The sequence below is a fragment of the Lepisosteus oculatus genome, chromosome 14 (assembly GCF_040954835.1).
Source record: "Lepisosteus oculatus isolate fLepOcu1 chromosome 14, fLepOcu1.hap2, whole genome shotgun sequence".
NCBI lineage: Eukaryota > Metazoa > Chordata > Actinopteri > Semionotiformes > Lepisosteidae > Lepisosteus > Lepisosteus oculatus.
The window spans coordinates 54,771,483-54,787,503 of NC_090709.1; the positions used below are offsets into that span (position 1 = coordinate 54,771,483).

The 16,021-nt window shown below is 46.8% G+C and overlaps 2 non-coding genes across 2 annotated transcripts; one reads left to right on the top strand and one right to left on the bottom strand.

Moving 5' to 3' along the window:
• Window positions 1-7,566: 7,566 nt before the first annotated feature.
• trnad-guc (transfer RNA aspartic acid (anticodon GUC)) lies at window positions 7,567-7,638 on the top strand. The gene has a single exon. It is a non-coding gene; the product is annotated as a tRNA-Asp (tRNA).
• Window positions 7,639-8,237: 599 nt separating this feature from the next.
• Window positions 8,238-8,310, bottom strand: trnav-cac (transfer RNA valine (anticodon CAC)). Its single transcript has one exon. It is a non-coding gene; the product is annotated as a tRNA-Val (tRNA).
• Window positions 8,311-16,021: the final 7,711 nt, after the last annotated feature.

The window sequence follows — 16,021 nt, forward strand, 5'->3', positions numbered from 1 at the left end:
TGGTGGTGCTGGATGTTGTTTAGTCTGGGAATGAATGAAAGACGTTAGTTCAGCACCAACTCCAGAAACCAGTGGGAGAGCTGACTTTGGTTTTGCAGGGAGAGCTTTTAAAAAATCATTTGACAGCCCAGACTGATTAATTGATCATTGACATTTTGACTGATCTAATTGCTTGCTGGGTTGTCAGAGGGTTGGCTGATCTGACAGATCGATTCACTGATTTATCCCAGGCAGTTCCTGGTCCAGTCAGTCCGGGGGTCTGTGACTCTGATCCAGTCAGTCCGGGGGTCTGTGACTCTGGTCCAGTCAGTCCAGGGGTCTGTGTCCCCGGTCCAGTCAGTCCAGGGGTCTGTGTCCCCGGTCCAGTAAGTCCAGGGGTCTGTGTCCCCGGTCCAGTTCTGGACACTCCACTCAGAGCTCTTCCCAGGTCAGGGGGATCCCCTCCAGACCCCCCAGTGTGCAGCCCCACCTGGATGATGCTCCAGTCCGCTCAGCACACAGCAGCTCTCAGTGGGGAGGAGAGCAGAGGGATGGAGCCAGTTCAGAGAGGGGGGTGATAAGGAGGCCATGATGGGTCAAGACCAGGGGGGGAATCAGGCCAGGACACTGGGGTAACACCCCTACTGTCCTCCAGAAACACCCCGGGATTGTTAATGACCACAGAGAGTCAGGACCTCGGTTTGACGTCTCATCCGAAGGACAGCGCCTGTTTACAGTCCAGTGTCCCCGTCACTATACTGGGGCATCAGGACCCACACAGACCGCAGGGTGTGCGCCCCTTGCCGGCCTCACTAACACCTCTCCCAGCAGCAACCTCAGTTTTTCCCAGGAGTCTCCCCTCCAGGTACTGACCAGGCTCCCACCTGCTGGGCTCCAGTGGGGAGGGGGCTGCCAGCTGGGAGCTGCAGGGTGAGATGGCTGCTGGGCAAACGAGGGCTAAAGAGCTAAAGAGTTTCCTAGGACACCCTGGACTTCGTGGTCGACTTCCTGCTCTTCAGACGGAGGTGGCTTGAAATCTGTCCCGTTTCAAGGAGTATTGGACACGATGCCCCCCCTGCTATATCCCCGCCAACTGGTGGCACGCCGACAACGAGGGCTCTCGGCCTCAATCCGTCAACCACAAACTCTCCGGGATGAAAGAGAAGGACAGACTCTGTTCGTTAGTTTCGGGGGGGAGGGAAAAAAACAAAAGCTAAACAGATTTTTTTAAATTTTTTTTATTGATGCTTAACAAAAGAACAAAAATTACAATACAGATTAATGTCAAGGGTTTATTTAGTGACCCCCCCCCCCATCTTACAATCATCACAGGACCTTAAAATAATACTTAATAATACAAGGTCATGCAGACGATCTGAGGACTCAGGTGGAGATAATGTGAAAGTTTTCCACAGTCCAGTCTGGGGTCCCTTAGCTTCAGTCCAGACTGGGGTCTGGGGTCCCTCAGCTTCAGTCCAGTCCAGTTTGGGGCCCCGCAGCTTCAGTCCAGCACAGACTGGGGTCCCTCAGCTTCGGTCCAGCACAGACTGGGGTCCCTCAGCTTCGGTCCAGTCCAGTCTGGGGCCCCTCAGCTTCGGTCCAGCACAGACTGGGGTCCCTCAGCTTCGGTCCAGTCCAGTCTGGGGTCCCTCAGCTTCAGTCCAGCACAGACTGGGGTCCCTCAGCTTCGGTCCAGCACAGACTGGGGTCCCTCAGCTTCGGTCCAGTCCAGTCTGGGGCCCCTCAGCTTCGGTCCAGCACAGACTGGGGTCCCTCAGCTTCGGTCCAGCACAGTCTGGGGTCCCTCAGCTTCAGTCCAGACTGGGGTCCCTCAGCTTCGGTCCAGCACAGTCTGGTGTCCCTCAGCTCCACTCCAGTCCAGTCTGGTGTCCCTCAGCTCCGGTCCAGTGCAGTCTGGGGTCTCTCAGCTTCGGTCCAGCACAGTCTGGTGTCCCTCAGCTCCAGTCCAGTCCAGTCTGGTGTCCCTTGGCTCCAGTCCAGTCCAGTCTGGTGTCCCTCAGCTCCAGTCCAGTCCAGTCCAGTCCTTGGTGGGGAAGGCGACTCCGATCTTAGCTGGCACAGAACCAGGAAAGGAACCTAGAAAGAATATTGTTATTGCAGGTGTGAGGGACACAGACACAGACGTCACCATGACATCAAACAGCAAGAGGAGACTTGCTTGACTCTTCCTTGAATCACAGACACGACCGGGCGGCGCCCCCCTGTCTGCTCACCTGCACCTCCTCTTCTTCTTCTTGTCCTTCCCGGCAGCCTGCTCCTCCTCTCCCTCGCTCTTCCTCTCCTGACCTACAGTCTCCACCGCCTCCATCAGCTCGTCCTGATCATCGCTCTCCACCGACACGCAGCTCAGGGAGTTTAAAAAGACGCACCAGCGCTTCTGAAGCAGAGACAGGAGAGTCACGTTAAGAGTCGGACTGGACACTCCAGTACATGAACACTGCACTGAGAGAGAGAGAGGGGTTCATACAGACACACAACTGGAAACTCCAGTACATGAACACTGCACTGAGAGAGAGAGAGAGGGGTTCATACAGACACACTGACTGGACACTCCAGTACATGAACACTGCACTGAGAGAGAGGGGTTCATACAGACACACTGACTGGACACTCCAGTACATGAACACTGCACTGAGAGAGAGGGGTTCATACAGACACACTGACTGGACACTGACTGGACACTGGACAAGAGTAAAGAGAGGATCAGAGCATTACCCACCTTCTAATTCTTCTGTCTCACAGGAGGTGCTGATTGGACCTCCTCCAGCTGGAGTCCGAGGAGGGAGAGAGGGGGCAGGAGAGGGACAGCACAGGGAGAGGAAGAGAGAGACAGGTGAGTCAAGTGTCCCAAGAGCACAGAGACTCTGCTGAGATCACACTCGCGGTGAGTGAGCCTGGGTGTAGCCCACTAATACTGACCCACTGGACACCACAGGACAGAGAGGAGGAGGAGTAGAGAGACACACTGCCTGGACACCACAGGACAGAGAGGAGGAGGAGAGAGTCACACTGCCTGGACACCACAGGACAGAGAGGAGGAGGAGAGAGACATACTGACTGGACACCACAGGACAGAAAGGAGGAGGAGAGAGACACACTGACTGGACACCACAGGACAGAGAGGAGGAGGAGAGAGACACACTGAGGACAGAGAGGAGGAGGAGAGAGACACTGACAGACAGGGCTGAAAGAGAGAGAGACACTGAGACCCAGGGACAGACAAGACGGCGAAACTCCACCACAGACAGGACAGGAGGCAGGGTGGGACCAGCACTGACCTTCTTCCTCTCTCCTGCCAGAGGAGCTGTCTCCACCTCCTCTTCCTCCTGCAAGTCAAGAGACAGGCTGAGAGAGAGACGGGCTGGTGGGACATCGGCGAACAGAGCTGAAGGCAGAGAGTCAGGGAGACAGGCCCAGCTGGGACAACGCAGGACAGACAGAGAGACAGACAGAAAGGAAGGAGAGAGAGACAGAGATGAAGGCACAGAAAGACAGCGGGCAAAGAGAAAGATTGAGATTGAGGGACAAACAAACCGAGAGAGAGAGAGGAAGGAGAGAGAGAGAGACAGATCGAGGGACAGACAGACTGACAGACGGGGCTGAAAGAGAGAGACAGAGAGGCAGGGACAGACAGACAGCAGGGCGAGAGAGAGACAGAGATCGAGGGACAATAATTTGGTTTCGAAATTTATTCTGAAAATATACAATCATTCACTCCTGAAAAATATCGAGTTCAAATTATACATTATGTACAATATTGTAATCAACATATGGCTAATCATCAAAAATAAAAATAAAAAACTGTACTGGGGGACACAGCTGGCTGTGCTGCTCTGGACAGAACACACTGAGGTCCAGTTTCCACCTCCTGCAGGATCAAACGGCACCTCAACTGGCTCTCCAGTGAACAGAGGGACAGACAGAGAGGCTTCAGGCTGCAGGGTGACAGTGTCTCTGTGAGCTGAAAGACGATCAGGACAGAGGATGATATAAGAACACACTCTGTCAAGAATATAGAGCCCTCTAGTGACCCTACTGTAGACCTGCTTACCACCCACAGTGACGATCACAGTGCTGATACTGCTTCCCTTAAGGTCTCTCTCTGTGTAGTTGCCTTGATCAGTTGGAGTGAGGGAGCGGAGTGTCAGAGAGCTGTTCTGCACTGACACTCACTGTTCGTACCTGGGGCCAGGGAGCCCTGCGCTGCTCAGTAAGACTATACGAGACTGGACAGATCCTGCAGGATCAAACAGCACCTCCACTGGACCAGCAGTGTGGAGAGGGAGAGAGAGAGAGGCACCAGGCTGCAGGCTATGGACTTCCAAGTGAGCTGAAAAGGGACAGGTAGAAACATGTTGAATATTTAGTTTTACAACAATACCTTGAGTTTGGACTGCGATCAGCTTCATTTTGTATTTCAGCTGTGAAAATGCAATTTCAAAAATGCTCGCCCCAGTCATGTTAGGTTCAAGTTACAGTTGCATCACAACTCAATACATTTGCAATTCACTTCAAATGTTGTTTTTGTTTGATCCAGTCTGTCCTCACCTAAAGGAGATACTTACTTTTAACACCTTTTATTTCTTTTGGGAGGTTAACTGGCTTCTGAGATAATTGTTCCTGGTGTTTGTGCTGTGTATGCCTTGCAATGGAGGGGTGAGAAAAAATTGACTTATTACATTATAATGAATAATAATTGCTTACACTTATATAGTGCTTTTCTGGACACTCCACTCAAAGCGCTTTCCAGGACATGGGGACTCCCCTCCACCACCACCAATGTGCAGCATCCACCTGGATGATGCGACGGCAGCCATAGTGCACCAGAACGCTCCCCACACACCAGCTATCAGTGGGGAGGAGAGCAGAGTAATGAAGCCAATTCATAAATGGGGGTTATTAGGAGGCCATGATTGGTAAGGGCCAATGGGAAATTTGGCCAGGACACCGGGGTTACACCCCTACTCTTTTCGAGAAACACCCTGGGATTTTTAATGACCACAGAGAGTCAGGACCTCGGTTTACGTCTCATCCGAAGGACGGCGCCAGTTTACAGTCCAGTGTCCACATCACTAGACTGGGGCATTAGGACCCACACAGACCGCAGGGTGAGCACCCCCTGCTGGCCCCATTAACACCTCTTCCAGCAGCCACCTTAGTTATTATTGTCGAGAAAGAAAGAATATTAGGAACATGAAAAGGCTGAATGTCTTAAATGCATTTTTTATACTGAAACAGAGAGGCACACACACGTCATTACAAACACACACCCGCACAGAGACGTCCTCAAGCGCCTTGTTCACAATTATGGGCTCCAACAGGAACAAAAAACGCCAGCCTGACAACTCGAGCATTCAAACCAAGAACCCAAACGTTGGCAGCCTGTGCAGAAAAGCATAAAGAACCACAAACCTTCTCTTTTGGGAGGAAAAGCACACAGTCCCTCCCTCACACTCCTGATTTCCTTAAATAGCTCATTCTTCATCTCTGGTTCCTACATACAGTATAGCAGCACTCAGTCTGCTTTGAATAAGTCATAAGTCCAAGATTTGTTTTATCTGTTCCTCTTGTCTAGGCCTAGAGCTGCTTTTCATAAAAGAGCTGTTTGCATAAATAGCTAGGGTTACAGCTGGAGACACCAGCTTCATCCCCCAGTGTGTTATACGTCGGGAGCAAGAGAAGAGGGCCAGGCTGTGCCTTTTCATAGATTTTTCTTCTGAAAAGTCGGGTTCTCGGAGGCAGATTTAGCCCCTCATGCATTGTAGAGATAGACAGGCGCTCACAGCTAGAGAGATAGACACAGTTAGAGCTGCACCTTCACACAGAGTCAGACCCGTACAGAGACGTCCTCTTGTTTAAACAAATACACAAACCTGATGGTGCTCACAATGATCCAGACACACACACACACACACACACACACACACACACACACACACACACACACACGTGACATCAGCAGTCACTCTCGCACACTGGACCCCAGCTCAGTCCTCACCTCCAGCTCCTGCGAACCGCTTCGAACAAACTGCATGAAGAAAATTAGGTTGCGTTCCGGTAGCAGGCCATCCTGGGCACCAGCGTGAGTTACACACTCATTTGTAAAAGCCCTTCCGCATCGTCGGGCATGCTTCACAGTGCCGGACCTGGGGTGTGGGTGCTGTCTGTGTGGAGTTTGCATGTTCTCTCCCTGGTCTGTGGGGGTTTCCTCCAGGTGCTCCAGTTTCCACCCACAGTCTAGGGACAGGCTGCCACTTTCACTGGGCAGTGCACCGTCGCCGTGGCAGCATGGTGGGTCGGATCTGATTTCAGTCTTTATTCCCTTTTTTAGAGATCCTGTAACCAGGACCTGTTCACTGCCACGATGGACAGGGAAGCACGTCATCACTGGACATCCTCTTACCTCCAGTGGCAAAGGGCAGCTGATGAAGCTTTGTGCTCGCCGGATCATGGCAATCGCCACTCCACCCTGATCCTGGCTCAGCACAGGGCACCTGGGTTCACTCCCTTCAGACTAAAGAGACTCAGTTTCTTCAATCTGTCAGTGTGAGACACTCCCTTCAGACTAAAGAGACTCAGTTCCTCCGGCCTGTCAGTGTGAGACACTCCCTTCAGACTAAAGAGACTCAGTTCCTCCGGCCTGTCAGTGTGAGACACTCCCTTCAGACTAAAGAGACTCAGTTTCTTCAATCTGTCAGTGTGGGACGCCTACACCAGCTTCGAACGCCTGTACACAATACCGCGGACCGCCTGCCAGACCAAATTCTGGGCTTGCAGCAAACCACCCATTACATACACCGGTGTCTCCCCCGGGCCAGAGGAATTCAGGAACTCACGTTTACTCCGTCATCTCAGGCGATTCTCGCAGGGAGCAGAGACTTCCCAATCGATCAGAGAGAGTCGGGACTTTTTTTTTTTAAAAAGAGGAGTCCTTACCTCTTAGTAATGTGAGCGCTGACCGTCTCTCCTGCGGATGGGAAGTTCTGCGCCTTCTGGAGCATCCGCCGACTACGCCAAATTTGTTGTAACAGAAGGAATAAGGTTCTGGATCCCGAGATGAAGTAAAACAGATGACTGTATTGCACGCAAGGAACAATAAAGCCGAAGTCTTGTTTCCCGCAAGAAACAACAAAACGGAAGTATTGTTCGATGTGCCGGTACAAACTTTTAGGTTACATAGTCCTTCCTAGCTGCTTCAGACGTCATTCGGTGTTATGGTAAGGGGGGGGTCATGATATTTGGCCAGTTAAGAGACCCTGGCCAAATGGTCAGTTTAAGATTATGCCCCCTCGCATCTGGAATCCTTATCAGTTAACCCCCTTTCCTGCCATAAACCCCTGTTGCTGCTAGGCGGCGCAGTCGTCGTGCACAAAGAATGCTTTGAAAAGCGTCAAAGGCAAGTCATTCCGAGTTGGTCGTTTGTGTTTTCCGTTCAGACGCGAAATGCTGAAATGATCTCTCGGCTCCTCGGTTGTCATTTCTGCTCCGTAAAGGGATCACAGCACGCGTCGGCTTCCAGCACGCTGGGTCGGGACACGATGCCGGGGGTCAGAGAAAGCGACGTCTTCCTCGTTAGTATAGTGGCAAGTATCCCCGCCTGTCACGCAGGAGACCGGGGTTCGATTCCCCGACGGGGAGTAACTTGCTTTTCTTTCACCTCCTTAGAGGAATGACTGCCTTTCACTTTTTGTTTTCTTTCACAGCGTCGTGCACCTTTTCATTGCTCTCGCTTTCAGAGCCTCCGCACGGCACACGACTCGACATCAGGAAGCACATTGAAGTGAAAGCAGGAAGCGCTGCGACATGCACTGTGCAGATCCCGCCACACTAAGAGGTGAGTGGGTCTGTTCGATGCACAAAGAACGCTTTGAGAAGCGTCAAAGGCAAGTCATTCCGAGTTGGTCGTTTGTGTTTTCCGTTCAGACGCGAAATGCTGAAATGATCTTTCGGCTCTTCGGTTGTCATTTCTGCTCCGTAAAGGAATCACAGCACGCGTCGGCTTCCAGCACGGTGGGTCGGAGAGAGCGATGTCTTCCTCGTTAGTATAGGACCTGTCACCTGTCCCCACTTGTCACGCGGGAGACTGGGGTACATCAGGACGCGCATTGAAGTGAAAGCAGGATGCGCTGTGACATGCACTGTGCAGATCCCGCCACACTAAGAGGTGAGTGGGTCTGTTCGATCACAGCGCTAGGCGAATCCCCAATCCCCTTTTGTGCCTGGCGATAAAAGACGTCTGTTTCCGCCCGGTTTCGAACCGGGGACCTTTCGCGTGTGAGGCGAACGTGATAACCACTACACTACAGAAACGGTGGTAAGACGTGCCCAGCGGCCCAGCGCTGAGCTTCGCCAATGCGATTCAGCTGCTTCCAGTGCCTTTATTGGAGTGCGCTGATGGACCGTGCTCTCTCTCCAGAGACCAGCACGCCTGTCATGGACGGAGCAGGAAAGGCGGCGCCACATTCTACAGCCCTCTCCACGCAATCGACGAAATCGGGCTACTGAAGTGGAGAAAATCGCCTCTCCAGAAAGTGCAAATATCATCTTGGAGACTATAAATCCTATTGCCGAAGGTCAGCCCTGTCTACCAGAGTAACCCTCCCACAGCGATGATCAGCTGGTCTCACACCCGAGAAGTTTCGGTTGGAAACAAGCGCCCCCTCTTCTCGCACGTTTTGCACGTTCGAGTAGTTTTAATGCGGCTCTTTCGTACACGGTGCTGATCTTTTGGAAAGCAGGAAAACCGAGTCGAACCGCCTGGGTGAAAACCAGGAACCCTAACCGCTAGACTATATGGCAGCGAACAACCATGCTGTTCCCGGTGTCATGGAAATATAACTATCAAGGAATCCACAAGAGAGAGTTCTCACCTGAATAAGGTCTTTATTTCAATATTGCAATATTGGGAGCCCTGCTGCCACTTCGCAAAGTGCAACCAGAGACTCAATTTGTTACAAGCAGTACAGGGATTTTATAAGACGTTGCGCTGTAAAAAAGTTCAGCACTTGGTCCCTTCTAAAACTTCCCCTTTCTCTAAGAGAAAACAGATTACATCATAGAGCGAGAGAAGAAAAACTAGATTTGTTATTCAAAGCTTATCAGTTACTTTCAGCTAATTCTAATGACCCAGACAGCATATATTGTTTTGGTACATTGTCTTCTAAACTAACCTAAACAGTGTACTTTGTTGACGAACTGTTTTCTAAAATTCTGCACGCACTGTAGCACAGCAGTTACATTCTTGAAATATATTATCTAAAAGCACCAATATATTTTTTCAAAGCTCTCTACATTTTTAAGAATCAATTTACTTATTAGATTTCCACTTCAATTCCCTCCTTTTTATTCTTGAAAATGATTAAAAGTTAGATTCTTCATATGGACTCCCAGGAGGCTCCCATACTTCGGATTCTTGCGTTCTTACCAGAACATACTGATGCACAAACATATTCATTACCATATTTCAAAGCATTGGAATAATATATTTTGTACAGCAACACAAAAACAGAAAGACAAGTATCACAGCTACTATAATCGGTGTTAGTAACTTAAAGAAAAACATTCCCCCTGGCCCAAACAGTGATTCTAACCAGGAGAGAAATGGGTGAGGCTGTAGAATGAGGCATTAAAACACATACATAACAAGATGCATTACATTTCTTTAACTTTACAGTATGATTTATAAATTTGTACCACAAATTACTCATACCCCCCTCATTATCAGTTTCATTCAGCCAGTTTGTATACAAAGAGGCTTCGCGTTTAGATTCTTCCTCTTTCTGGGCTTCTGGGTGACAGGCTTCCACATAAAAAGGAAAAAGGCTGTGCACATCAGTCCCAAGCATGTGATCCCCATCTATCCCTGTGGAGACATCACTCCTGCTCTTTGCTCAGTTCGTTTGTGACCTTTTTATAGTGGGAAGCATGAATTCAGGGCACCTGGCACAACCCCCTCCACCTGAGTGAACACCATTTCTTTTTCCTGTCTTTCACCAGAATCCAGTCTCCTTATTCACGCATTAGTTCTTACAGCACAGGTAAATCCCTGTGGGCTGGAGCCCAGCATTTTTCTTAGGATTATTTTACAAGATTGGTCAACAGCTGGGTAATAACTCTTAGAAAAATCTACACATTGTTCCACTGCCTCAGCTGTGCCGTTTTGCAGAACAATTCTAGTTGAAGTTGTAAAATTTCTCTTTGGTCCGTTCCTGCAAAACATCTTATTATGAACAAACAAACCATAATAATAATGTGCATCTATGGGAATCACTCCCAAGGGTAACCCCCCTTAAAACTATATTGTTCTACCCATCAGGTTCTGCCACTAGATAAGAGAACCTTTCCCATGAAATCATTTTTTGACCTTCATGATCCCTTCAGGGCGTACAATTAGCACAGAAGCAGCAGCTTTAGTCCACATGTTTTTCAAGCAGGATATTAACAGTATGATCATAACGAATAATACCAGACACACAAATATGTATTGAACCAGAGACCCTCTCCAGGTTCCTAGCACAGACTGTAGCCATGCACCAATGCCCCAATTATCTGGATTATAATTATGATATATATTTTTCTTCATCATAGATGTGCTTTGCTAAGTCATTCATTTGCTAATAATTGTCTAGAATACAAGTACTGTTTAGTCTTTGCTCACCTAAACAGCTGTCTATCACCCTAATAGAGAATGGCCTAAAACTGTGATTATAGCGAGGAGCATACAGTTATTTCCATTCTAATACATCTGAGTTACACTCAGACTAAAAGCAGGGCTATTTACCCATGCCAGTAAACCTAAATAATCATCTCTATCAAAGGGGATTACTCCCATGAGCATCTTTTATAGCAATACAATCCCAACATGAGCTCCGATTATTATTTGTGGCTGACTGATAAAGTATTGATTCCATATCCCCATTTTATCAAAGTAAAACTCATTACACTTAACAGGTACACTGTCATCCCCCTTCAGGAAGCTCAACAAACACAGAAACAGTGACAATATAATAATTAATGTTCACTCAGTCTCTGGTGCAGTGGTTCGGTGTCGGCGCAATGCGTAGATCCAGCGATCTCATCCTGTCACTCAGATGGCAGAGTCGGTAGTCAGTTGCACTTGATATGGTCCTTCCCAGCAGGGTTGCAACATCTGGCAGGGTATATCTTCCTCACCTACACCCCACTCGCCAGGTATCAGGTCGTGTCTTCCCTCTACTGGAGGTCTCCAAGTGTCCAGCACCTGTTCACCAGCCCCATGCACCACTTCAATTAACAACCTACAATACTACAATAGAGAATTAGCAAATTCAACAATCCATTAGCCAAATTCATCCCTCCAGGAAGTTTTGTTGATTGGCTTGTGATGACATCAAACAGGCTCTATTACACAGTTCTGTTTGATCCAGCCCGCATTCCATGGCGTTCCTTCAGTCTGATGTCTAGTCGATCTTTTAGAGTTCTGTTCCTTCATTGCACTGTTCCAGCAGACTGAGGGTGATCTCAGTCCATCTCACCCCGAATAATGCAGCCACAGCCTGTCCCTTGATCATAATATAAGCGGTAGGTCAGTGCCCACCGAGGGCTTATCTCCATCATCAAGTGTTTGGTAGACACAGAGGCAGTGACAGCAACCCACTGGGAAAACAGATGATAAGAGCCAAGGTTTCCCTTTACAATTGTAAATTGTAAACATTTGCTACTGCGTGAAAGGTTTCTCAGGAGCAGGCCTTTTGAGCTGTAGCACCTGCACCTGAACTGTAGTTGAGTTCCTTTGATAAGCATCACATTGAGTTACCACATAAGTGGCTACTGCTTCAAACACGGTCCCCACCCAGGTGTCCGACAGAGTGCATTTGTCGAGCTACAAAGGGCATTAGGCTGTGAGGGCATGCAGAGCGTCCAGTGTGCTGGCAGCACCACACTCTTTTCTAACCATGTCCTTTTCTCTGCTTTAGAGGCCTCAGCCTGAATATCCTGTAGCTGTCCCCTTTTCACCAACAGAGGTCTCACAGGGGTCTCAGACTCCTGTTCTACCTGGACTGTGCACCTGACAGCTACATCTGCAAAGTTGTTCCCTCGAGTTACTGGAAACATTTCTTTATTATGTGATTTATACTTTACCACAGCTACTTCAGCCAGTAGCTGCAAAGCTTCTAACAGTTCAGAGACAAACCCAGCATTCTTGACTGGAGTCCCTTCCATGTTGGGGAAATCCCTATTCCTTCACTGCCATCCAAAATTGTAGCATACACCAAATGTATATATACAGTCTATATAAATTGCTACAATTTTCCATTTAGCATATTTACAAGTTTCAATTAAATATTTTCATTCGGTCTGCTAGTTCTACACCAGATTATTCACAGTTTATACAGCCAGGCAGGTAGCCTGCACAACACATAAACACGGCCCCTTGGCCACCGCATCAAGGGGTCCTGAATAATAATAACCCACCAGACGATGCCTATCTCCATGCTCCTGCACCAGCACAATGGCTCACAACCCATTTCTTTCACTTACAGACAGATTACATACAGATGATACGTCTGAGGGAATCCAGTCCAGGGCCAGTGCCTGCAAAAAAGCTTGTATCAAAACATCAAAACCGGTTTCTGCTGCAGGGGTCAAGGCAATTTTGTCTTTAGACTGCACTACCCCCCTTAAACCAATACGTCACTGGACAAGCTCGTTCTGAGAAGGCATTCACCCTGGCTTTATCATGTAGTTGGTTTTATACTCCTTTTTTTTTCAAGATCCAGTACTTGGAGTAGCCCGGCCTTATGGATTCCCTCATTAGGTAAAACAATCACAATATCACATAACTCTATTGAGTTAGGTTTACATAAATGCTATTTCATGCAGTAATTCCTTATAAAATGCTACAGTCTGGGCCTAAAATAGGTCTGGGGTGTCCCCCACCCACATCAGTAGTTGAAACTGTACATCTTTACCCAAGCAGACTCTGACAGCTTATATTTGCTTTAAACACAACCCTTGCACTCCTTCTCCTGTAGCCTCCTGTTACCTATTAGAAAACTTTATATCACATTTTTATGCTGTTTTAGTCTAAAAACAGAACAGCTGTGCTCCTGTGTTCCCCAGTTACTGCACACTGTAAGATTATTTCACTTTTATTTCATTCCTGAGATAAATTTAGGAAGGCTAAAGAGGGGTTTACTAGATTAAAGCTGTTAGTTCACGCACGGCTCTCGTTTCAGCTTCTGACATGTTCTTTAATTGTGAAATCAAGCATCTTTCTTCCAGATTCTCCAAAAAACACATTTTTTTTTAGTAACTGCACACCAGCTTATTAGTAGTTTTGTCTTTGGGGTTTTATATCTCGGTATAACATGAAAGTCGCACAATAGTTTCGACAAACTGGCGGCTCCCTTTTCTCCTCCTTGGGAGTCTTTTTACCTCCCATTTGCAGCGCTCGCACTTCTGCATGCATGCTTCGCGAGTTATTAAATCAAATCTGTCTCCACTGTCCGTAATATCAGGAAAGCATAGTTGTACATTCTTGGCAACATCAGGTTTTAACACACTCAAGTAAATTTGGTTTATTACTGTGGAAGTATCTTCATTCACTTCCTTTTCATCGGCTAACCCCGAGTATACTATCCATAAAGCTATAAACCTTTCTGTAAAATCTGAAAACATCCTCACTTCCTTCTGCTGACATGCTGTTACTTTTCTCTAATCAGTTTTCGGTGGGTAATGCTCTTTCAAAAATCTCCACACTTATTCCCACCCTTCTCCCAGATTCTCTCTTAAGGCGTTCTATTTCTTCTTTTGCTGTTTCTTTTTCTGCATATATAACTTCGTTTCGTTCAGCCATTGCTTTTAGCTTTTCCATCAGGGATTTTTGCGTCTCATCTATGATATTCTGTTGAATTCTCAAATATTCCTCTAACTATTGTTTATTTTTATCCAAATATTCATACACTTTTCTACATTCCTGTTCAGCCTAAATTCCGTCTGACAGTCAATATTTCTTTTAAGTTTCACTTTGGATTAATCAAACTTTTTTTCTTCACACCAAACCATTTTCACGTCTCCCACGCGCCCCGCGGAATCCCCCAGTCGAGACAAACTGACGAACTATCACAATACGGGAACACGGACCAGGTTCCAAATCCTGGCTTTAAACACACAGTTGAATTGAGTTACCATTTTCGGCTCTTCTGCGGGTACAGTTCTAGTTACTACCTTCAGCCGTACTGCAGTCGTGTACCAGGATGCAACACCTGGATTTTTTCGCACGGGCAGGGCGAGACGCTATTCCTTTAGCAATCCCTCTTTTTCTACCCCACCTTCACAAAAGAGGCATCTAAAAACACATACACCATTAACTCATTTTTCTGTTGTATTTGCTTCAGCTTCAGGAAAACCCTGAACCCACCACAGCAACATGGAGAGGACAAGGGACTTTTTAGAAAAGAGGAGTCCTTACCTCTTTTTAGAAGCGGCCGCCTATCTTTTCCTCTCCATGTCCGTGTGGTTTAATTTAGATGGACACTTCTTCATCATTTGGGTCATGTATCCGCCAATCTGCCTCCTCCTTTTTAGAGGATGTTGTAAACCTTTAGGAACAATATGATCTAGCAACAAGGTTATGTCACTGTAATTACAGATGCAGCCATTCAAAGTGAGCGGTACAGAAACGTACCGCAGGTATGATGACACGGGGTACCGCGGTGCGTGATTGGTTGACCGACAGGGGCACTCGTGGTCCGTTGGTCTGTCGTAGAAAGACTTACTGTAAACGTCTTTACTGTGCCCGTTGTAGATATTGAATTTTACCACTGAAGGGAAATCTTAGTAGCTGAGCATAAAAAGAATAGGAGCATACTGTAACGCGTGTGAAGGCCGTAAACGATATTAATTTTGGAACGTAAACATACAGTATATAGCTGGTCTTGGTACTTTAAAGAAAAAAATACACACCAGTATTCCATTTCTCCCTAAACATTGTAAGCTTCGAAGTCTTTAACTAACGTGATACCGGAGTCAACAAGCATACTTTTAGAATTTGATTAAAAGGGAATATAATATGGAATCGCGTATCTAAAGAATTTAATAACGGTATGATTATATCCGTGTACTGCGGCAGGGCTGTGTAGGGCTGTTTCGCCTGCCTGATCATGCGAGCTGTCTTGTAGCCTACTGGTCTAGGTGTGTGACTACCAACTGGCAGGTTGTGTGTTTGAATCCAGCTGGTGCTGGACTTTTATTTTAACAAACATTTCTTCGAAAAAATAGGTAAGCGATATTATGGACAATCAATTGACTTTTATATTTCAAAATATCGCAACATGATCGATATTTGCGATATTTTGAACATATCTTCCCTCCTGACAGCGGTTCCTGCTTCTATTGTGTGTGTGTGTGCAACAGTAAATTTTTATAGAGAAATGGAGGCTGGACAGTATGCGTTACAATATAAACAGTTATATTGATTTAAATCGTGTTCTGATTTAAATCGCAAACGCGTGTTTAATTATGTGTTTTTTAATCATGATCAGGCTAATGCATTTCTACATTTTCTGTATGAACCAGCTTAGAGGTTCATACAGAAAGACAGCTTGTGTTTAAATTGAGTGTAAGGTAATTTATGCTTCTAAAGTCATGGTCAGTATTGTTGTACTGTGCTGTACTGTGTCACATTATTTTATAGCGTTTTTATTGCGTTATTAAATCCGGTGGCGCTGTGTTAGTTTCCTGACTCACATTATTTAAACTGCGACACTGATCATTCATCTCTAAATAAACTTTATTTTATATAGCGTTTTAAGCGAATAGGTAATTAGATTGCTCATAAACCTAATCACTTTTTCTACATAAACACAGTGTGATTGCTCTCTGAAAATGCTTTTCCTTTATTTTTAAAGTAGGCTCAGATTTCAACTATAGATCGTATTATTATAAACTTTCTTGGAAAAATGTATTTTATGTAAACCATGTTTGTTGTTAATTCATTTAGGGCTAAAATACGTTCATTGTCTTCCAATCGAGTCGAGTT